The following is a 15,814-nucleotide window of genomic DNA, read 5'->3' as shown; positions in this document are numbered from 1 at the left end:
TAGAAAGACAACAATATACTATTAATGCTTGCGTGATAAGCTTGCATTATCCACTGCCTATTACTGTTCTTTGACCGTAGAAGACTCCAAGGCAATCTGTCTTTGTTCTTTCAGAGTGATAAACTTGCTGAGTGGTGTGGTTTACTGCATGCTCTCACTTTTTATTAATGAGGGAGTGTCTGCCATCAACCTCCAGGTAATTTCTGAAGAGGTCCATTGAGCAATAGTGAATGAGATCTCCATTTATCTTGGACCTCAGCACATTAAGCACTGTGGCATAAGGAGCAGCAGAGTTTAAAATAAAGGCTGGCGTTTCTATTTATTTTTGAGCTGAGATTCTTTCTCATTTATCTTCGGTTCTTTTGAGCCTCGGAACTACAATGCAGGATTGTGAGGGAAAGTGTCAGTGCTGCCAATGATCTTAGCACAATTTTCTCAATCAAAATCCTGCTAAATCTAGAGGAAAGGTCATTGGGAGCATTTTGGTTTTGAGTATACTTCACAGAAAAATGGAACATATTACAGAAGTATTACTCACTGTTTTATGCAAAATATTACATTTTCCATCTTAATAGCAAAATCCCAATCTGAACCATTTTTGTGTACAGACCAGTACAGCATAGGTAGATTTGGGAGCACGCGCGAATAAATCACATAAAGCTAGCATGCAAGTTCAGCAAGTATTAGGGCAGGCAAATGGAATGTTGGCCCTTATTTCAGAGGAAATGGAGCATAAAAATAGGGATCTTGCTAAAACTATACAAGGCACTAGATAGGCCACACCTGGAATAATGTGAATAGCTTTGATTCTGTTATCGAAGTAGAGATATTCTGGCATTGGTGGCAGTCCAGAGAAGGTTCGCTAGGATGATCCCAGTATGGAGAGATTTTCTTCTGAGGAGAGGTTAATAGGTTGGGCATGTACTCATTGGAGTTTAAAAGAATGAGTGGCGACTTTATTGTGACATATAGGCCAGGATTCCCCATTCACTGCCACAGGAATCGGGAAACCGATCGGGTGGAAAATGGAGCGTCAGCAGAAAAAGGAGAATGGCGACAGGCACCTACCAGTTCCCATTCTCCATTCCCCCGCTGCCGACCGTAATGCGTTACCCGCCTTGCGCCAGCGCGAAAATGCAAAATGGTGATGTGCCTGCATCAGCATGCAATTAACAGTCTGGAAAATGGTGCCGGGGGAATTGGACCATTCCCAGTGCCAGGCGGTTGGGGCTAAAGGGGGGACTGTTGGGGTCCACCGTGGGGTTCTGGTCACCCTCATGCATGCGTGGTGTGGGGAGGGGTGACCTGTTATTCCTGTTGAGATGGGGGAGGGTGCCTCCTCGATGAGGGGTTTGGGGTGCCCTCCTTGTCAGCGGGCGGGTCAAGATTTGCATTGTGGTATGGGCGAGAGGAGCCTGCCGCTGGACACTGGGATCGGGCCACCCACAGAACCACAGAATCCCTACAGTGCAGAAGGAGGTCATTCGACACATCAAGTCTGCATAAACCCTCTGAAAGTGGACCCAACCCTGGCCAACTTCCCCACTCTACCCAATAACGCCAACTAACCTGGACAACTTTAGACACTAAAGGACAATTTTAGCATGACCAGCCTACCTAACATGCACATTTTTGGACTGTGGGAGGAAACCAGAAAACCTAGAGAGAACGAACGCAGACACTGGGAGAAAGTGCAAACTCCACACAGACAGTAACCCAAGGCCGGAATTGAACCTGGGTTCCTGGCACTGTGAAGGAGCAGTGCTAACCACTGTGCTGCCGTGCTGCCCACTCAAAAAGGCAACCTGAGCTCTGGATTTGAATTGAATCCAGCATGGCCTCCACCATGCATAAATTTGCATGACCACTGTGAATTGCACCTGGGCGCCGCTCCTACTGTCTTTGGAGGCGTAGCATGATTAGACTCTGGAATGGAGAATTCCTCCCATAGGGTTCTCAGGGGGCCGCAACAATTAAATTCTCATCTACTCTTGACAAACTACAAAGAAACTGAAATCTTGAAGACATTGACTCCATAAGAGGAGCACCAAGAGATTAAAGATAAAGCAGTTCAACCAGAAATGACTCCAGAAGAGGAGCACCAAGGAATCAAAGAGGAATCAAATCAACCAGAAATGACTGATGTCACCAAGATCAATGCAACATCAGATCATTCAAGTGAATCTCAAATTATAATGCTCAATAAAACATCAGGTACCACAAAGGACACTGATACCAAGAAGTTTGAGAATGACTCAAATTATCCACCATGAACAGTCATTGAGCACAACAAAAACAACAACGAAAACTACAACAAAAACGACAACAAAACAACAACCTGTACAACATTGTACAACTCTGCACAGTCCAAAACAATGGCATGAGTACAAACATAACATGGACATTATTCAGACAAAACAAACATAACATGGACATTGTTCAGACAAAACAAACATAACATGGACATTGTTCAGACAAAACAAATGTCATGCCAACGGATCTCGCTAATTCGTATTTGCTCCAAGACAAAGAAGCAAAACAGTTGTTCAGGCAAATGACTTACAGAGTCAATACCACAAACACAAGAAAAAAGTCACGGTCAGACAACATCAGTGATTTAACCATTTGAGCACCTCATGATGACTTGTTGGTATTGAAACACAAGAAAACGGAAGACAGAAAGAAACCTAAGAGACTAAATGTATCAACATTTGATTGATTAACTCATTGATCTTATGTAATGCATTTGCAAACTGCATCAATTATGTTTCCTCAATTTTCTTTACAGAAAATATGTAACACAAAAAAGGGGATGTAGTGATCTCTGTATGTGCATGTACATAAGGGGTTAATGTGTAATCAATAGAATAAGATGATCACAAGAGGACAGTGTCTTGTTATGCTCTTTGTGTAGCATAAGCTGCTTCCTTGATGTTCACTCTGACAAAGGAAGGTTCAGATGTGGAGATAACATCAACACGTTTATTAAACTATTTACAATTCTCCTACTCGGATTCGTCACTACTGTTAATCCTTCTATAGCTACTCAGACTGATGAACCAGTCTGCTACAATCCACGTGGTGGGTGTGATGTTGAATCAACCCTGTGTGTCTCCACTGGAAAGCGGAAGATCATGTGTGCTGTGTCCTTTATATATGGGTTGGTGTAATGCCCCCCTGTGGTAGTGTCACCTCTGTGTATAACGTGAATGCCCATTGGTCATGTCCTATCTTAATGACCTATTGGTTGAGTATCTGTGTGTCATGTCTCTGGTGCTCCCTCTAGTGCCTAGCTAGTGTACGTGTACATACGTGTCTTTCTTGTTGGGTTGGTGAGTTGGTTGATTTTGATGGTGGCATGTCCTTGTGAACGCCAGTGTCCCTGTGCATAAGGAACCAAGAGGTGGTCAATTCACCTTGTTGTCTGATTTGGAGACCTTTTTTTCTTCTGATGCTTGTGATAGCGATGTTGGATTGCCCCTGTCCTGAAAGCCAGGTTGCCTGTTGGTAGTGCAGCATAGGTGAATTGGGAAGATGCATTGTCCTGCCATGGTATGTCATTGTACTGAGCTGAGCAGTAACAGTGTCCCTCATGGACAGAGTTGTGGCATGTCGTATGGCAGCACGGTAGCATTGTGGATAGCACAATCGCTTCACAGCTCCAGGGTCCCAGGTTCGATTCCGGCTTGGGTCACTGTCTGTGCGGAGTCTGCACATCCTCCCCGTGTGTGCGTGGGTTTCCTCCGGGTGCTCCGGTTTCCTCCCACAGTCCAAAGATGTGCGGGTTAGGTGGATTGGCCATGATAAATTGCCCTTAGTGTCCAAAATTGCCCTTAGTGTTGGGTGGGGTTACTGAGTTATGGGGATAGGGTGGAGGTGTTGACCTTGGGTAGGGGGTGGGGTGCTCTTTCCAGGAGCTGGTGCAGACTCGATGGGCCGAATGGCCTCCTTCTGCACTGTAAATTCTATGTATCAGTCGTAGTTCCATTGGTGTCGGCTTTGTCGTGCTTGATGTTGCCTTTGGTATGCGTCATGTCATTGTCTTTGATATGGTTTTCATAGGTTGTGATGTTGTGTTGGATGGTTCTGTTGTTGTGCTCGCTGTGCTCAAGAACCACACTCTGTGGATAATACGAGTCCTTCATACAGTTACTCGTGTCAGCGTGCTTTGTAGCACCTGCTGTTTTCTTGAGCATGCCGTCACTGAGTTTGAGGCACTCCCCATCTGGAGTCATGTCCGGCTTACTTGAATCAACTGTGGAATTTGGTTGCTCCTCACCTGGAGTCTGGTCTGTGTCACCTGAGTCAGTTTTGGTTTGTTGATACTCCCCGTCTGGAGTCATAGCAGGTTCACTGGAGTCGGTTGAGATTTCTTGATGCTCCATGTCTGGAGTCAAAACATTCACGAATGCATTTGCTTGTGGACAGGCCCGAGCGAATGAGGTTTGAAGTAACATGGTGTCACCAAAGTCACCAGTGGTCTCACTGTGATCGTCGAGTGCCTCTGTACACACGAGCTGAGGTCTGTCACATTGCACATCTTGTATGGGAAGTGGGATGCTGTCGTCACTTGTCTCACATACAGTGGATACAGCCTCAGTAGCTTCTTGTTGTTCACTTGCGCTGGGTATACTGTCAGAGTCTTCTTCTTGTGGCTTAAACAATGTGGGTGGACTGTCATAGTCACTTTGTTGTACACTGGAGCATGGTAGACTGTCATAGTCTTTCTGTTGTTCACTTGAGCGTGGCAGACTTACATCGTCTGCTGCTGGTTGCTCAGAGGGGGTTGCTAGACCCTCATGGTCTTGTTCATGCAAGGACTGCGCTTCAGAGTCTTGCGTTGCTTCTGTCATGAAGGCTGTCCACGGGCTCGCTGTGGAGGCTTGTGTCACTCGAGTCACTTCTTGTTCATGCAAGGACTGCGGTGTGGAGTCTTGCATCGCTTTCTGTGTAGAGGCTGGGACCCTTTGTGGTGCGTGGACCACTCTCTGTGTGGCAGCAGGCCACTCTCTGTGGGCTTGTACCGCTCTCTGTCTCTTGGTGTCAGGCCGCAGCATAATCCTGCACTCACGAGTCGGGATGTCATATATGCTGGGCTGAAGATCCTCAAATCCGAAGAACACATCCGCGTCTTTGTCGGGCTCTTCACTGTAGAACACATCTCGTTGCGGTTCAGATTTGGTACTGGGGTCGCCATCTCTAATGAAAAAACCTTCGTCTGAATCGTAGTCTTCTAGGACCATGTCATCACTTTTTGTGTCAGAGCTGGCAGTGGGCTTGTGATGTCCAATGAAGAAGTAAAGGTCGGAGTCGTAGTATTTAAGGATTGTATCATCTCTTTGGGCGGTGCTGACTGCTTGTTGCAGGGTTCTGCGGAGGTTACTTTCAGGTACTGGTCGAATTTCAGGCATTGTGCTGTCGTTCCAGGTGAAAGAATCAGGTTTTACAGCTATTTTTAAAAATCTGTGTTTTGGGACATTTCCCCTTTAAGTGGGCATGGTCCGGGGCCTCAGACGTCACAAAGCGCACAACGTAGGTCGTAGGAAGCAATTGGTGGGGGACCCTTGGCTGGGAGTGGGGCACCCTCCGCAGGGATGGGCCGCCATGGGAGTGTGGGGGGCTGGGAGGGTCTGGGGGGGAGGGGCTGGGGGGGGGGGGGCAACCGCTCATGGCATCTCCATGCCAACCCCTGGATTATGTTCACCCATTCCGGGGGCAACACTTGTACCTGCTCATCTGCCCCACCGACCACCCATGACCCCCACAGACTGCCGCGGCCTCTTGCCGTGAGGCTGAAGGCTATTGCTGATAGGAATTAGCAATCATGGTAAACTGAGCTCTTCACACACCCAAGTGGATTCTTGTGGGTTGGTGGGCCACAGGTAGCGTGTGGGAGTCATTGCCCAACATCCCAATCAGACACTGTGCCTGAACACTGCAGGAGTCAACACCACACATGCAGCAGCCGACATCCAAACACCCAGGGGATGGGACACAGATCCGGTGACATATCCATGGCCGGAGGGTGGTTGAGTGCCATGGAGAGGGCGTGTTGCCTGGAGAGATGGACCAAGGGTTCGGAGGTTGGTTTGCATTGCGGAAGGAAGTGGCAGAGGCATCACACTGATTGTGCACTAGAGTGTTTATTGTGTGTAACAATTTCCCACTCTTCTGATGTTCACCTTGGAATGAGGGGTAGCTGTGAGGTGTCCCAGAGCACACCCGCCAGGGACATCGAAGAGCTGTGGAAGAGAAAAGCAGCTTGATGCCTGTGCATCCTGGGGAGACACCTAGATTTAGCAGTAGATCTAGGAAGGTTAAGCAAGTTGAGGATCTTTGAGGGCACCGGGGGAGGGGGGAGAGGGAGGGGGGGGGGACGGTACAGGGTGAGGGGGGGCAGATGAGGTGGTGGTGGAGAGAGAGGGACGGCACTATCGGAAGTGAGGAATTGTATGGCACTTGTGCCGACCTCTGAATCCTTGGTCCATCTCTCCAGGGATCTCCCCCTGCCCCATAGCACTCATCTGCCCTCCAGCCTTGGACATGTCCCCGGAGCTGTGTCCCATCCGCTGGGTGTTTGGATGTTGGCTGCTGCGTGTGTGGTGTTGCCTCCTGCAGTGTTCAGGCACAGTGCCCATGCATCAACGTGTGCTTGGGATGCTAGGCAATGATTTTCATATGCTACATGCCCACCACCCACAGGAATCTACTTGGGTTGTGTGAAGTGCTCACTTAACCATGATTGCCAATTTCCTAGGCCTTCAGCCGCACGGTCAGAGGCCTTGGCATTCGGTGGGGGTTATGGGTGATTGGTGGGGCAGGCGGGCAGGGGCAAGGGTTGCCTCCAGAATGGATATATATGATCCAGGCGTTGGCATGCTGGTGCCGTGCACTTTTGTCCGTCCCCCCAGTGCATTCTCGCTCTCCTCCTCATCCCTATGGAGGGTGCCCCCCCCCCCCACCAGCAGAGGGAGCCGATCTCCCTCTGAGCAGTCCCAACACCCCAGGAACTTTGCGTGTGAGCAAAGTTGGCTACTCACCTTCTCAATTCCCAGCAGAAGCCCTTCCCCCAGGTTCACATTTTTCAAAAGGAGTACTAATTGGTGACAGCGTGACCACTTGCTGGGAGGCCGCTGAATCATGAGAGACCTTTGGATATGGGGTAACTCCCATTAATTGTAAGGAAATAGAGTTTATGTGGTGATACTAGATTTTGCCTACGGGAGCAGGCCGGTTGCATTGCAAACTGTTTGGCACCTGGCGTGGTTCTCGTTTTTGGCCTCACCCGCCATTCACCGGCCTCGTTTCCTTGAGCGAGAGCACAACGAGGCCTGAGAATCACGCGCTTTCTATCACTTTCCTCAATACTGAAACTGATGTTACCAGGATCCATGCTAGTTAGTCAAAACTAAGGCACAAAAAGACTTTCCATGCTGTAAGACTTTATTGACTTTGTTCAATGTCAATGTTCCTCACCTCTGCCCAGTATCCCAGCTATCTTATATGTGTTCAAATACCTGTTTCCTTTAGCAATGTAATTGACATCAGCAAATCTTAACAATGTAATTGTAAGTCATTGACAATTGGAGGTTTTCTTTGTGACATTATTCGTTGCATCCAATTGTGATTAATGCATTTACTGATTTCAAGCAGCAAAGAAGCAGAACGGTTCAGTCGTTTCAAAATGCGGTTATCAAGTGTGTGATATGGAGTCCTTTCTACAAGCATTTATTCTTAGTTTCTTGATTTCCCATGATCTGAAATGATCTTTGATGTTCAATTATACTTTCATTATTTTCCTCAAATTGGACATGGAGTCTATTTTAAATTTGAAAGGGCCCCATTTCATTCTCCTAGTACACGGCATCCTAGCCAAGATTCAGTAATGCTCGTAATCATTAAACTGAAATTTTAAAAAGGGATTTGTGGTACATTCAGTTGGAACAGCTACAGACTGTGACCTTGTCCCTGTTTTGGAGTGTGGAAAGATTTATGCCAGGCTGCTGCACGCACTCAAAGCAGGGACAGCATCATTAGAGCCCTCTGTTTTCAGGGTTCACCTCACCTATCTCTAAGCAAACGTGCCAGTAATGTTCTGTCAAAATAACAGCACGAGGAAGATGATAAGGTCAGGAGTGTTGTTCTTTTTCCTTCTCCCCTGCGTAAACCTATGGTTCAATGTGAAGACTTAAGTATAAAAGGTGAATTTTAAACAAGTCGATAGAACACACACACAGGCATTCACACGAACACACGGATATTCACACAAACACACATGCTCACGTGTGCGTGTGTGTGTGTGCAGATACAACACACACACGCACCACACATGTGCATGCACACACAACACACACTCATGCTTTGCTCACGTGTCAGCATAGAAGCTTGAAAAGCGAGTTCCGTAAGTTTGCAGAATGTGTGACAAATGATCCTCTGATGCTCGGTGCATCCAATTGAACTCACTTAGAGGCAAACTCACCTCTTGTGCCATATGTTTGCCTTATACGTAAATTGGAAATCAGTTATTCTCAAGGGCTACCTTTTCAGAAGTAGCCTGGCAGTCATTTATGCGAACGAAAGTAGGTCAGGTTAGCAAGGTGGCACCATGGGTACTGGAATAACACAAATCAAGAAATCTGCAAAATGCTACATGGAGAATTCTTAAGGTGAAATATATATTCTCCAAACTGAATCTGGGCAGCTATGACTCAGAATTGAAAGACATTTCTATTGTGACCTGCACTTCCAATATGTAACAATGAAGTATAAACCTCTTCAAACTCAATCACGATGCAAGTAATCCCAATGTACTTGAGTCAAAGCCAAACTATTATAAATTGCACAACTGTGACATGTAGTTTATTCCATCCGGACTTCATTTAACTAAATTCTGTGCTGAGAAATGGACTTTTCCACAGATTTCTTGGCAGTTTTAAAATGACATTGTCCTCAACTACAGTTTCTCCTCAGTTTATGTGGGTCCTGAGTGGAAAATACTGACTTCAGAAGGATGCTGCTGCGGTTAAATACAGATCTGTAACATGTTGTCACTTTGTTCCCTCAAAGTTATTGAGAAAACATGAACAAACTGACTAATACTTCAAAAAATTATTTTTAATCGTAGTTGTTGCAGTAAAATGCTTTTTAAAATGAGGTTAGAAGGCTCTACTTGTAAGTGTTAGTTTGGATCAGTTGACTGCACTCTTACCTCTGAATTAGAAGGCTGTGAGTTCAAGCCTCGTTCAAGGAACATATTAGCTTCATAGTTCACAACTCAATGAGTTCACCAGTTTTGGAAATATGATGCTCCGGATGAGATGTTAAACCATGACCCCCATCTGCCACTTTATACAGATACAAAAGATTCCATGTTGCGATTGAACAGCAAAGATATTTTTTCCAGTGTGTTTGCCAATGTTTGCCCTTTAACAAAAGCAAATTGTCCAGCCAAGTATTTTACGGTTTGTGATTTTGAGCATTGCACTGTCAGAAGCGGCTCCTTTTGGATGAGATGTGAAACCAAGGGCAGGAGTCCTTTACATCTATCCACTTGACAGATTTGTTTTTGCTGTAGCACAATTTTAAGTACAAATTACTTTCAGTGGAACTGGAGTTATTGTGGTCTTTTGCACTAGCTTAAAAATGATCATATTATAGTCAGCCCCGCTCACAAAACCAACAATCCTACCAGGATGAGTTATTCACCATTGGGATTTTCTGCTGAGCACACCGTCCTGTGGGCTTTTGAAGCATCTATGAAAAGCAATTTGGCAAAAGGACACAAAGAGAACTGTTTTGCAATCTTGGAATGCGTGTTTTTTTAAGTTACTGAGGGTCTGACTACTGTCGACAAGTCTAACTCGGAACTGGCTCTCTATGTTTCTTAAAAGCGATTCTAGCTTTTAAAATTGGGTTGCTCACAAGAGATGGATTGACACTGTGATTTAAAATGCTTTTCCTTTGTGATGAACCTATTTCCAGCTGTATTAACCAAACTGCACCAAATTAAAACTCTTAAATATGTCAGGGCATTAGGGAGCCCGATTTCACTACTTCAAGACAAAATGGCCACCAAGGTTCACCTGTTCAGTTATCAGGCATGGCGGAAATTGCCATCAATTGGCCAGTTAAGGGCCGCAGTTAACTGAAAATGCCACCTACCCTGCCACTGATAAAATACCATATGACGGGACATGATGAATTTTACAGCCTGTTTACCTGCCAGTCTGCTCATAGCAGGGTAGTAAAATTCTACCCTTCAAATACATCATTGGCTGTAAAATGCTTTTGCACATTGATGCTCGATCAATGACTCCAGAAGCAAGATTGGATGACAATTGAAGGCTTTATTGGACTAGATGCAGAACCAGCAGGCAGGCTTCACCAATGATCTTGCTGTCTCAGGTACCTCCCACACCAATGGTCTTACAGCCTCAACCTGGGTACCGTAATACCCCTAATACCGACTACCACACACATCCCGAGGTTAGGGAAGCTGCTATATATATATATATATAACATGTAGACTCTACGTTTTTCTATTTGTGGGAATTTGCAAATTGTCTACCATGTTTCCCTAGAAACTAATAGTGACAACGCCTCAAACCATTGACTAACCCATTGACTGTAAAGCTTTTTGAAAAGATTTAAGGATCCGTTGAGCACTTACCTAAATGAATGGATTTCATTTCTGTTTTGCAGCTAATTGACATCAGATTAAGTTTAAAGATAATAGGCACGATTTTGCAGGTCCATTAGCCACGGATGCAAATCCTGTAACAGCCCAGGAAGGGCGCGAACCTGATTTCAATGCAGTTAAATCCATTTTAATATCATCAGTGAGTTTAAAGTCAGATATGCTGTCCTCATTTATTCTTCCCATCCACCAGCGTGATGTCACGTGGGCGTGAATTACTACTGCTCTTTAAAAACGTGGACCTGGCGCCTTGAACACTGAGAGGGAGGAAGGAGGTTAGTACTGCTCTCCACCATGTACCACAGTACATAAGGGGAAAGTTACCACTGGACAGCTGTGGAGAGGGGTTAGTTAAATGGTAAAAGGGTTTGGAGGATCTGTCTAGGGGTGAGGGGGGCAATTCGGGGGTCACCATGGGTTGGGGCTCGCAGTTGGTCTGTGTGGCTCGTGAGCCTGCTGTTTGTCTGCTTTAAAATTTGTTCACAGCCCTGAGCAATTCTGCAGCCTGTCTGTTTTAAATGCAGTTCAGAATCTAGAATAAATGAAAGGCTATTTGTTTACAGAGCACTACAAAGACCAGAGTGAATGAAAAGACTCTTTGTTTCCACAGCTGCTGACCGCCCTCAGGGATTCTCAAGAAAGGCCTTTTGTCTGATAACCTTTTCCCTGCCAGCAATAAACCTTTAGCCTGCGTGTCTGAAGTGAGAATGGGTTCACAGATGGCAGTAGCTATTGGCTTGTAGGTTTGGCACAACTGGGGGAGAAGGGCTCATGAAGTGAGGGGAAGGGAGTAATGAGACTGAAGGTCAGCAGCCGAAGAGGCTAGTTGGATATGACACTGAGAGAGAAGACAGGCTAGGGTTTAGGCGCCACTGCGCAATCACTCAGAGATAATGCCGTGGCTGCCCAGGAGTCTTAAGTGTTCAGGTTTGGGAGAAATTAGAAAATGGGATGACTAAGCCTGAGTATGATCTGCACCAGGTACGGATCCTTCCTGTTTATTCCCTTTATTTCCCCTTTCATTTATTTTGCCATTCTTATTTTGATCCAGTGGTGATTAATGGACACGTGTCTTCAATTCAAGCAGAAGAATCCAGAAGTTTAAGGAAAGGTCATTTGGTGATTTTAAACTGGAGCTGCAAAACTTCAGGCACCAGTTCAAGAGATGGGTTGGGACTCGGTTTGGTTGTTTGGTGTCCAGTGAATGGGCCCAAAAGGCTGTGCTGTGCCTGGTGGCAGGTGGCAATTGGATTCTGTCCAAGTGGGATGATTTCAGGGTTCTATGGAGTTTCAATTTTGATTTTTGTCATGATATGCAGACAGGCACTTAATGAGATACAGACAGGCAGCTAATGAGCACAGGGAACAGGACATGACCAATCAGCAGGCAGAACACTTGGGAGGTGGTTTCCCACTATAAAAGGCACGAGGCATTCACACTCCGTCTCTTTCTACTGGGGACATCTACAGAGTAAGTCCAGTGTACATATCACGTAACACATACAACACATGGAGAAGAGCTAGTCTGGTTCAGTCTAGATAGGGAAATCACATCTAGGTTAGCAGAGAGTCGAACGCACAGAGGACTGTGCTAACTGTGTGACAGGTTCAATAAATCAAGTAGAACTAACTTCAAGGTCTGGAGTCTACTTGAGTTATAGCTGCACCCAGTTGTAGCCCGTGTTATCTCAATGTGCTTAACACAACATGGTACCAGTAGACTGCTATTTAAGAACATAAGAACTAGGAGCAGGAGTAGGCCATCTGGCCCCTCGAGCCTGCTCCGCCATTCAATGAGATCATGGCTGATCTTTTGTGGACTCAGCTCCACTTTCCGGCCCGAACACCATAACCCTTAATCCCTTTATTCTTCAAAAACCTATCTATCTTTATCTTAAAAACATTTAATGAAGGAGCCTCTACTGCTTCACTGGACAAGGAATTTCATAGATTCACAACCCTTTGGGTGAAGAAGTTCATCCTAAACTCAGTCCTAAATCTATTTCTTATTATGAGGCTATGCCCCCTCGTTCTGCTTTCACCCGCCAGTGGAAACAACCTGCCCGCATCTATCCTATCTATTCCCTTCATAATTTTATGTTTCTATAAAATCCCCCGTCATCCTTCTAAATTCCAACGAGTACAGTCCCAGTCTACTCAACCTCTCCTCATAATCCAACCCCTTCAGCTCTGGGATTAACCTAGTGAATCTCCTCTGCACACCCTCCAGTGCCAGTACATCCTTTCTCAAGTAAGGAGACAAAGGCTGAACACAATACTCCAAGTGTGGCCTCACTAACACCTTATACAGTTGCAGCATAACCTCCCTAGTCTTAAACTCCATCCCTCTAGCAATGAAGGACAAAATTCCATTTGCCTTCTTAATCACCTGTTGCACCTGTAAACCAACTTTTTGGGACTCATGCACTAGCACACCCTGGTCTCTGCACAGCAGCATGCTTTAATATCTTATCATTTTAATAATCATCCTGTTTGCTGTTATTCCTACCAAAATGGATAACCTCACATTTGTCAACATTGTATTCCATCTGCCAGATCCTAGCCCATTCACTTAACCTATCCAAATCCCTCTGCAGACTTCCAGTATCCTCTGCACTTTTCGCTTTACCACTCATCTTAGTGTCGTCTGCAAACTTGGACACATCGCCCTTGGTCCACAACTCCAAATCATCTATGTAAATTGTGAACAATTGTGGGCCCAACACTGATCCCTGAGGGACACCACTGGCTGCGGATTGCCAACCAGAGAAAAACCCATTAATCCCCACTCTTTGCTTTCTATTAATTTACCAATCCTCTATCCATGCTACTACTTTACCCTCAATGACATGCATCTTTATCTTATGCAGCAACCTTTTGTGTGGCACCTTGTCAAAGGCTTTCTGGAAATCCAGATATACCACATCCATTGGCTCACCTTTATCTACTGCACTGGTAATGTCCTCATAAATTCCACTAAATTAGCTAGGCACGACCTGCCCTTTAAGAACCCAGGCTGCGTCTGCCCAATGGGACACTTTCTATCCAGATGCCTCGCTATTTCTTCCTTGATGATAGATTCCAGCATCTTCCCCACTACTGAGGTTAAGCTCACTGGCCTATAATTAATCGCTCTCTGCCTACCTCCTTTTTTAAACAGTGGTGTCACGTTTGCTAATTTCCAATCTGCCGGGACCACCCCAGAGTCTAGTGAATTTTGGTAAATTGTCACTAGTGCATCTGCAATTTCCCTAGCCATCTCTTTTAGCACTCTGGGATGCATTCCATCAGGGCCAGGAGACTTGTCTACCTTTAGCCCCATTAGCTTGCCCATCACTACCTCCTTAGTGATAACAATCCTCTCAAGGTCCTCACCTGTCATAGCCTCATTTCTATCAGTCACTGGCATGTTATTTGTGACTTCCACTGTGAAGACCGACCCAAAAAACCTGTTCAGTTCCTCAGCCATTTCCTCATCTCCCATTATTAAAACTCCCTTCTCATCCTCTAAAGGACCAATATTTACCTTAGCGACTCTTTTTTGTTTTCTATATTTGTAGAAACTTTTACTATCTGTTTTTACATTCTGAGCAAGTTTACTCTCATACTCTATCTTACTCTTCTTTATAGCTTTTTTAGTGGCTTTCCCTTACCTCTAGTCTCCCACTAATCTTTGCCACTTTGTGTGCTTTTTCCTTCAATTTGATACTCTCCCTTATTTCCTCAGATATCCACAGTCGATTTTCCCTCTTTCTACCGTCCTTCCTTTTTGTTGGTATAAACCTTTGCTGAGCACTGTGAAAAATCGCTTGGAAGGTTCTCCACTGTTCCTCAACTGTTCCACCATAAAGTCTTTGCTCCCAGGCTTTAATACACTAAGATGTGTGGCCTCCTACAGCAGCTGGCGAAATGGCTGCTGCACAAGGAGCACACATATTTATTCTCCGCTTACTGGGCGGAGCAAGCAGGCAGGGAACTACCCCCATATCTGTAGTACAGGGCCATTCCACAAATCACCTAATATATACATTAGTGATGACTATCACATTCACCCCCTGTTAAAATTGAGTCTGGTGGGGATGGAGGAGAACTATATACAAGGACATGTTTTTTTTTAAATATAGAGAGAATTATACAGAAGGATGATGTTTCAAGAGTCCTAGTCAAGTTACAGGTTCAGTCGGTCCTGAGCCTTGATCTGCCACTGGGAGCGCGCAGTGGTGGTGGCGATTCCGGTGTCAGTCTGGTCCTCGGTGACTCCGGGAGCATGCCAAAACCCTTGTCATCCTCGGGCATGGGCAGGGGGAGGACGACTGTCCTGGGGCGGGAGTTGCGGCTAGTTGCGCCGGGGGAGGGGAGGGTGGCGCCGGGCCGGAGGGGTGTGTGTGTGGGGAACCTGCTGGTGCCAGGTCCCTGATGGAGACAGTATTTTGGCGGCCGTCAGGGTACGCTACGTAGGCGTACTGTGGGTTGGCGTGGAGAAGCTGTACCCTTTCAACCAACGGGTCCGCCTTGTGGAGTCGAACGTGCTTATGGAGGAGTACGTGTCCTGGAGCTGCATGCAAAGTCGGGAGCGACAGCCCGGAGGTGGACTTCCCAGGGAGGACAAAGAGACATTCATGGGGTGTGTCATTAGTCGCAGTGCGTCGGGGAGGACTTCCTGACAGCGGGAAGCTGGGAGATTCTTTGACCATAGGGCCACCTGGACAGCCCTCCAGACCGTCCCATTCTCCCTCTCCAACTGCCCGTTTCCCCGGGAGTTATAGCTGGTCGTCCTGCTCGAGGCGATACCCTTGTTGAGCAGGAACTGATGAAGCTCATCACTCATGCATGAGGATCCCCTGTCGCTGTGGACATAGGCGGGAAGTCGAACAGAGTGAAGATGGTGTTGAGGGCTTTGATGACGGTGGCAGACGTCATATCAGGGCATGGGATGGCGAAGGGGAATCTGGAGTACTCATCGACCACACTGAGGAAGTACGTGTTACGGTCGGTGGAGTGGAGGGGCCCTTTGAAGTCCACGCTGAGGCGTTCAAAGGGATGGGAGGCCTTCACCAGGCACGCACGGTCTGGCTAGTAGAAGTGCGGTTTGCACTCCGCACAGACCTGGCAGTCTCT

The sequence above is a fragment of the Scyliorhinus canicula genome, chromosome 1 (assembly GCF_902713615.1).
Source record: "Scyliorhinus canicula chromosome 1, sScyCan1.1, whole genome shotgun sequence".
Classification (NCBI taxonomy): Eukaryota; Metazoa; Chordata; class Chondrichthyes; order Carcharhiniformes; family Scyliorhinidae; genus Scyliorhinus; species Scyliorhinus canicula.
The sequence above is the reverse complement of the archived record's forward strand: the minus strand, read 5'-3'. Positions refer to the sequence as shown.